This window comes from Myodes glareolus, chromosome 2 (genome assembly GCF_982192425.1).
Source record: "Myodes glareolus chromosome 2, mMyoGla1.1, whole genome shotgun sequence".
NCBI classification, from domain to species: domain Eukaryota; kingdom Metazoa; phylum Chordata; class Mammalia; order Rodentia; family Cricetidae; genus Myodes; species Myodes glareolus.
The window spans coordinates 73,349,032-73,357,073 of NC_142027.1; the positions used below are offsets into that span (position 1 = coordinate 73,349,032).

At 35.3% G+C, this 8,042-nt stretch overlaps 1 pseudogene; it reads right to left on the reverse strand.

The window, feature by feature from the left end:
* Positions 1-6,908: 6,908 nt before the first annotated feature.
* Positions 6,909-7,479, reverse strand: LOC125413201 (large ribosomal subunit protein uL22 pseudogene; annotated as a pseudogene).
* Positions 7,480-8,042: the final 563 nt, after the last annotated feature.

The following is an 8,042-nucleotide window of genomic DNA, read 5'->3' on the forward strand; positions in this document are numbered from 1 at the left end:
AAATAAATAGAGCATATAGAAAAGTATATAAAGTATATTATATTGAGAGAGAGATTCTGATGTGCCTAATTACAGGATGGATTTTATAAGTACAATATAAATGGTAAGAAAGACTAGGGTAGTCCCCACATCCCAAGCTTGTAAGATGGTGGAGGTACTTACTGAGATACGTGTATTTGGGTGTAGAGGATATCATGTCGGTTTATGTTTTATTAAATTTGAATTTTCTGAAACTGTGTCAATTGAGTGGGAAATGGTCTTATGTATTTTTGTATATATACTGCATAATCAAATTTGAAATTTTAACTAACAGAAACTACATAATAAAAGAGTAAAATTAAATCTGAAAATATAACATAAGAGGCGTCTCAGCATTATGAGTAGGTAAATAGTTAAGAAAGGGAAGTGAATCTTGGCAAGAGAAAAACCCATGAAATATAATCAGAAAGGAATATTTTTTCCTGGTCTCTTGACAGAAATATTCATCTCAGATTCCCCCTACATCACCATGCTAGCAAAGAGCCCATTTCAGAGTTTTTTCTTAACAGCAAAATATTTCACTTGCTTTTTCAAAGACTGTAATTCAGCCTAAAACATTACTGCTTTGTTCTTTACTTGACCCATCCTCTGATTAATTTATGTTCTCAGAGAGCAGTGCCTCCTCCCACCCACATTTGGGAGAGCAGTGTCTCCTCCCACCCACATTTGGGAGAGCAATGACTGAGTCTTAATCACCATCCCTAGATCTTTGCTGTCTTGTAATTAGAATCCATATAGTTAGAGAGTTTTATTGTTTAATCTGCCTGACTCCCAAGCACATATGAGTCAGGAGAACAGTGATGCCAGTTATGTTACAGCAAATGATTATTTAATATGACACCACATGAGTCATGACTTAATCCTACCAGTAAAGAGATTATCCATGTCTTGGATGACAATAAGGGATAGCTATTTGAAGTCCTTTCACAGGATTGAGAAAATTTCTATACTTTAGCCTTTCCCCATCAAGGGCCTTGGAGTCCAGAAGATGATACTTCAACTTCTTGAAGTACTAATAAAGAAAGAAAAACTGTTGAGTCATTTCTATACATAAAAAAGAACTTTTCAGAAATAGCAAGATAGAAATTTTCTTGCTGAGTGGTATAATTATTCACTCATTACTAGCAGTTCCACACAATAGGAAATGTGGGAAGTGCTTCATCAAGTGTAACAGAAACAGGTATTTTAATCTAACCGAGGGAAAGGACCCAAAGTAACAAATGTTGTCCTTAATTTAACAATAATTGCCTCTGGGATAACATGATCATGATGTATCATAAGTTTTATAATATAGCTACATTCTATCTCATTAGTTGTAATAGGTCGCTTCAAGCTATTTATATCTTAAAACTTTAATTTTGGTATTTCCTTTAGTTTTTCCATCGTTTGGTGTATGTGTTTTAAAAATAATCACTAATAATGTCTGAATTTTAGTGGAGCCTCAAGTAATGATATACCTTTGATCTATAATTTAATTGATTTGTTTTCTACCTCTTCCTCTCAGATTGGCTTGAGGTTTTGTCAAACTTAATGAGTTTTTCAAAGACCAAACTTTTGTTGATTTGATATATTGTTCTTTTAGTCTCAATTTTATTGATTTATTCTCTAATATTTTCTATTCTTGGTCTTCTTAGTACTTCCTTTTTTTAGTTTGTCTACTTTTTTTGTAAAGTATTTTTTCATCACTATTTTCTTTCCTGAACTTCTGTAATATCCTCCCTAGCTTCTATATCTACTGAAATTCATGTTCCTTTTTAAAATTATTATTTTATTAACTTAAAAAAATACAGATATGAGAGAAAGGAAAGAGATATCTTGATCGAGGGAGCCATTATGGGGTTAGCAAGAAACCTGACTCTAGAAAAATTTCCAGGAATCCCCAAGTATGACCCAGCTAAGACCCAAGCAATAGAGGAGAGGGTGCCTGAACTGGCCTTGCCCTGTAGTCAGACTGATGATTATCTTAAGTATCACCATACAACCTTCATCCTACAACAGTTGGAAACAGGGGCAAAGAACCACATCGGAGCACTGGACTGAGCCCCCAAGGTCCAGTTGTAGAGCAGAAGGAGGGAGAGTATGAGCAAGGAAGTCAAGACCATGACGGGTTCACCAACTGGAACAATGTGCCTAAGCTAATGGAAGCTCACCAAAGCCAACTGGACTGGGAATAAATGAGAATGGGATCAAACTAGTCCCTCTGAATTTGGTTGACAGCTGGGGCAGACTGATGGGCCAATGACAATGGTACTGGGATTTGTCTCTACTGCATGTACTAGCTTTTGAGGATCCTATTTTCTTTGAATGTATAACTTGATCAACCTAGATGTAGTGGAGAGGGCCTTAGACTTTCCATAGGGCAGGATGCATTGCCCTCTCTTAAGATTGTAGGGTGTTATGTGGAGGGTGTGTGGAGGAATTGGGAGGGAAGTGGGAGGAGGGGTGAAAGTGAGAATTTGGAATGATATTTTTTAAAGTAATAAAATAATAACAATATCAGAAATTCTAGAGGGGAAGATTAGTGTGCTATGCTACGTTTTTAGGTAGTTAATAAAGTTTATTTTGAGTAAAATTATGAATAGGGCATTAGATTGTATTTTAAATCAGTATGCTGCCTTTTTTTTCTTCCACTATGTATAGAGGATACCTAGTACCCAGGCAACCTATGTAAACAGTCAGGGAGAGCTGATGTCTCTTGATCATCAGATCACATACACCAGATGCAGCAGTTTCTATGGGTGTAGGTCTGGAGTTAGACTTATTGCCCTAAGAAAAGAAGAAATTTAAATTACCAGTTCTGGGGTATGCTGTTATCAGCTGTTCTGATTTTGGGTGCTGTGAGTCTTTCTTTGGACTGCAAAACATAAGCAATAAATTTCCTGAATTAAAATAATCAGCAAACTGAGGTGAAGGTGAGCATAAGGATTTAGGAAACCTTTAAGTGATGCAAAACCAGAGCAGCAGCTTGGGCAAATAGTAATTCTATGTCCTTCTATATCTGTAAATATCTTAGATGGAATGCTCTATGCCTGGACCCTAAGGACTGACCAAGTGCCTGCTGATAAAGATAATTGCAGGAAGGTAGATCTCTGCGTTTACCTAGAAGAGAGGAACAAAAAGGCTTGGCAATGGAATGCTATTTTCACACATAGCCCAAAGGCATAGGAAACAGTTCAGAAGTGTGAGAATTAATTCCCACATATGTACCAAAAAGGAAGTTCAGCTACAGTGAAAAATCCAAAGGACAGCAACTTTATTCACAAAATAATATCACCAAAAAAGTCTTGCATTTTGGTTTAGCATTTATCAGATCCCTTGCTTCTGGTAAGCTGCTTGTGAAAAGATGGCTGAGCAATTACTGTATAATGCTGTGGCTTGTAGCATAAAGATACTTTGACATTTTATTTGCCTATTTCCACACATTAATCTTTTTCAGTTGTCTTGTTATTGTAGCTAAGATGTCAAGAACTATATTGAGCAACTATAAATAGAGTGCATATTCTGCCTTTTCCTTGGTTTTAATGGGAATGCCTTGAGTTTCTCTCCATTTAAAATTACATTGGTATTGACTTGCAATACATTGCCTTTATTATTTAGAGTTATGCCTTTTATATCTCTAGCCTCTTGGTACTTTTACCAGGAAGAGGTGCTATATTTTTTGTCGAAGGCCTTTTCTGTATCTTATGAGATGATTAACTGCAGTTTGTATTTTAGTCTGTTTATGAGGAAGATTCTTTTATTGATTTACAAATGTTGAAACATCCTCGCATCACTGGAATAAAATCAACTTGATCACGTTGAGTAATGTTTCTGGTGTGTTCTTGGATTTAGTTTACATTTTGCTGAAAAAAAATCATTTATGTTCATAGGGGTTACTGGCCAGCAATTTTCTTCTTTTGTTAAGTATATATATATATATATATATATATATATATATATCGCTTTGGTATCAAAGTAAAAGTGACTTCAAAGAATTTAGAAATGTTTGTTAAGTTTCTATTTGGCATAATAATGCATAATAATCTGAGGAGAATTGCCATTATTTCTTCTTTGGCAATCTGGCATTTTTCTGCAATGAAACCATCTGGTCCTGGGTTTTTTGTTGTTGTTAACGGAATATTTATAATTACTGATTATATTTCACTAGGGGTTGTGGGTCAGTTTAAATTGTTCCTTTCATCTCAATTTAAGTTTTATGGGTTGTGTATGTGCCAAGAAACCAATATATTTCTTTTTAAATTTTATTTTATTTTGCTTTAGAGATTATAATTTGATTATAACATTTCTTCCTCCCCTTTCCTTTATCTGAACTTTCCAATCATCATTCCAAGCTCTTCTTCAAATTCATGGTCTCTTTTTTTCCCCAATTAAGCTCATTTCTTTTGTTTTCCACCAGTGTAACACAGGTTTTTAAGGTAAGCTCTTAAGTTGCTCCAAATTTTCATGTCTCCTTACTTGTTTCAAATTTTATTCCCATGGCTCCTCTTTTTCTCAAGGTTAACTTGGATAAAAGTTTGTAAGTGTTTTGGGTTTTATTCTCACAAAGAACCATCTCTTCTCTACATTGAATTTTTATGTGGATTTTGTTAGTTATAGTTTTTTTTTCATCTCTGTGCTTCATTTATTTCTTTTTGTCCTTTCTGCTCTTTGGGGAGTTGTTTCGTTTTCCTTTCATTCTTATTTTCTTCCTGTTTTTTTAACAGTTTCAAATGCATTCAAGGTTGTTGATATGAGAGTACTCCAGCTTGATTTTTTATGTAGACATTTAGTTCTGTGAATTTTCTTCTTAAACGTATTTCATTGTATCTCACACATTTCTGTATGTTGTTTTTCACTTTTTTCCAATTCTAAGAAGTTTTAAATTTCTTTCTTGATTTATGCTTTGACTTTGTTTCATTAGTTAGGAAGTTTTTTTGTTTATTTGCTTTCTTTCATGAGTTTGCATATATTCTGTCACTTCTATTATTGTTGATATCCAACCTACTTCATGATCATCAGATAGTATGCAGGATGCTATCTCAATTTACTTCTATTTACTAAGACTTGTTTTGTTCCCTGATATGTGGTGCATTTTGGAAAACATTCCATGTTCTGCTGAGAATAAGTGTATTCTTTAGTGCTTGGGTAGAAAATTTATAGAAGTCTGATTGGTTCATTTGATTTATGATATTATTTAACTGCATAACTTTTGTTTACATTTGATCTGAATGACTTGTGTGTTGGTGAAGTGGGTATTAAAGTCATTCACTGTAATTGTGTTAGGACCAATTTGTTGCTTCAGATGTAATAGTATTTCTTTTATAAAATTATATACCCTTTCATTTGGTACATAAATGTTTAGAATTGTAATTCTTTCTTGGTACATTTTCCCAATAATGAATAGATAATGTCCTTCTCTAACTCTTCTAATTGGGTTTGGATTGAATTCTACATTTTCAGATGTTAAAACTGCTATGCTTTCTTGTTTCTTATTTATTTTTGTTTGTCACATCTTTTTCCATCACTTTACCCTCAGGTTGCATTTGTCCTTGATGGTTAGTTTAGCAACAAAGGCAACAGGAATATGGGTTTTTTATAATCAGTTTTTTATTATATGTCTTTTTATTAGGGAATCAAAATTCTTAGTAAGAAAAATTATTAATGAACAATTTTTATTAGTTCCTGCTATTTTTCTGTGTCATCATTTATTTTAAGCTTCTTTTAATTAACCTTTCTGGCATTGCTTATTTTTCATGTCTTCTTAGATGTAACTAACCTTCCCTTCAGAATGAAGTTTTCTTCTTTTATTCCCTTAGAGTTGAGTTGGTGACATAAATTGTTTGAGTTTAATTTTATCTGACATAGTTTTATTTTTCCTCTGAGTGTGGTGATAATTTTACTGGGTTTAGTAGTTTGAGCTGGCATCTGTGGCTTCTTGAAGCTTATTGAACATCAGTTCAGCCCCTTCTGTCCTCCAGATCTCTGTGGAAAAGTCAAGTGTTGCTGTAATGGGCCTGCCTTTATTTAAGACTTGGCCTTTGACTGTTGCAGCTTATAATACCTTTCTGTTATTTTCTGTGAATTTAGTGTTTTGATTAATATGTGTCATGAGGAATTTCTTTACTCGGTCCCATCTCTTGGTATACTGTGTCTTTTCTCTTGTATCTCTAGAATCGTCTCTTCTTTTGGATTTAGGATGTTTTCTCCTAAGATTTTAAAAAGATATTTTCTGTGCCTTTAACCTAAGTTTTTATTCCTTCATCTAGTCACTGTTTTGGCCTTTTCATAGTATTCTAGATCCCTGGATGTGTTGTGCCTGGACTTTGTTTTTTAAAATTCAACATTTTCTTTGAATGATCCATTCATTTCTTCAACCTTCTCTTCAATTTTGAAAGTCTTGATGTGGGATTTTCCTCTGTATGATGTGAATATGTTTTATTACCATTGTTTAGTAAAGAAGCTGCTTTGGCCTATGGCAGGGAAAAATATTAACAAGGTGGGAAATCCAAAGAGAGATATAGAGGGAGAGTAATTGGAGTCACACCTTAAAGCTGCCAGAGAAGAAAGATGACAGAAACTTACTGGTAGGCCACAACCTTATGATGATACACAGAGTAATAGAAATGGGTTGTTTTAAGATGTAAGAGCTAGCTAGGAATACACCTAAGCTATTCGCCGGTGTTACAGTGTTGTAATTTTTCTGTGATAATTGGGGTCTGGGCAGCCAGGAAATGAACATGCAGTCTCTTCTTACAAATGGCAACCACCATCTGGGGCATGAATCCACATAAGACATAAAAAAACTTAAGAAAGAAAGGACTTCTAGACTCACAGAAACTGAGTCAATTGGAGTTTTTTTTTCTTTTATCTGCATTTATTTCATGTTGAATTTATTCCCGTGTCAGAAGGTCTTGTTTCTTTAGTTTCTTCTGGGATATCTCTTTCTTCTGCGCAACCTCCTCTTCTGGCTTTGGAACAATCTGTTCATTTTCAGTGGGGATCATCTCAATGTGGCAGGGGGAGCTCATGTATGGGTTAATCCGGCCATGAGCTCTGTAAGTTCGTCGGCACATCTTAGGTGCTTTGTTCACCTGGATGTGCTCAATGACCAAAGAGTCTACATCTAAATCCTTCAGCATTTCCTCTCTGCATTTCTAAGCATGTCCAGCAAAAATTCCGCACTCTTTTTTTGGTCACCGACTCTGTGTCCAGCCCCACTGTTTGGCCTGGGCGCACCTATCAACTCCACCATTGTTCCGTCGTAATGGCACACACTGCTTCTTCAAAGTGACATCTTTCAGATACTTGGTGGCTTTTTCGGATATGCATACCCTTGATGGCCTGGGCTGTTTCACGGGTGTTCATAAAGTGAACCCGAAGGTTTGATCCTCTCGATTTGCATGATTTTGTAGGGTTTTCCAGGTCAAGAGAGTAGCGAACCATCTTCACGGGTCACCTCTGGCCGCTTACAGGAAGAGCCAATTGGAGCTTCTTGATAGCTTCATTTTTTTTTTTTTTTCAGATAGGCTCGTTTGCTGGAACAAGCAGAGGGGCAGCTTCTTTAAGAAAAGGCTTCCTGGTTTGTGCTGCTATGGAGCACTTCAATGGGCTCTGTGAGTGGTGTGTTACACATTGTTTAATAGCGACATAGACCTGCTGTGTCCCCAAAGCTGGGGTTATATGTGTTTGCGTTTTCCTTAGAAATTCTACTTCTTAATTAAATGCTACGTTAATACTCTGAATTGTCTCATTCTTTCTTTCATCTATTTGTTTTCATGTTCTTCATTCTGGTATTTATTCGTATCCTCTATAAAGTCACTGAGCACATTCATAACTACTATTGCAAAGCCATTGTCTTAGGCTTCCACTAGTTTGCACTGCTGATAGAATTGTAAGCAAATGTTCTAGCTCCTGAAGGAGACATATTATCTTAGTTGTTCTTCTTTGATTTTTGTAATGGTTTCTAGGTGTCTAGAATTTATGTTTGTACTGTTCTGGTGGGGATACCTTGTGTCTCCTTTGTT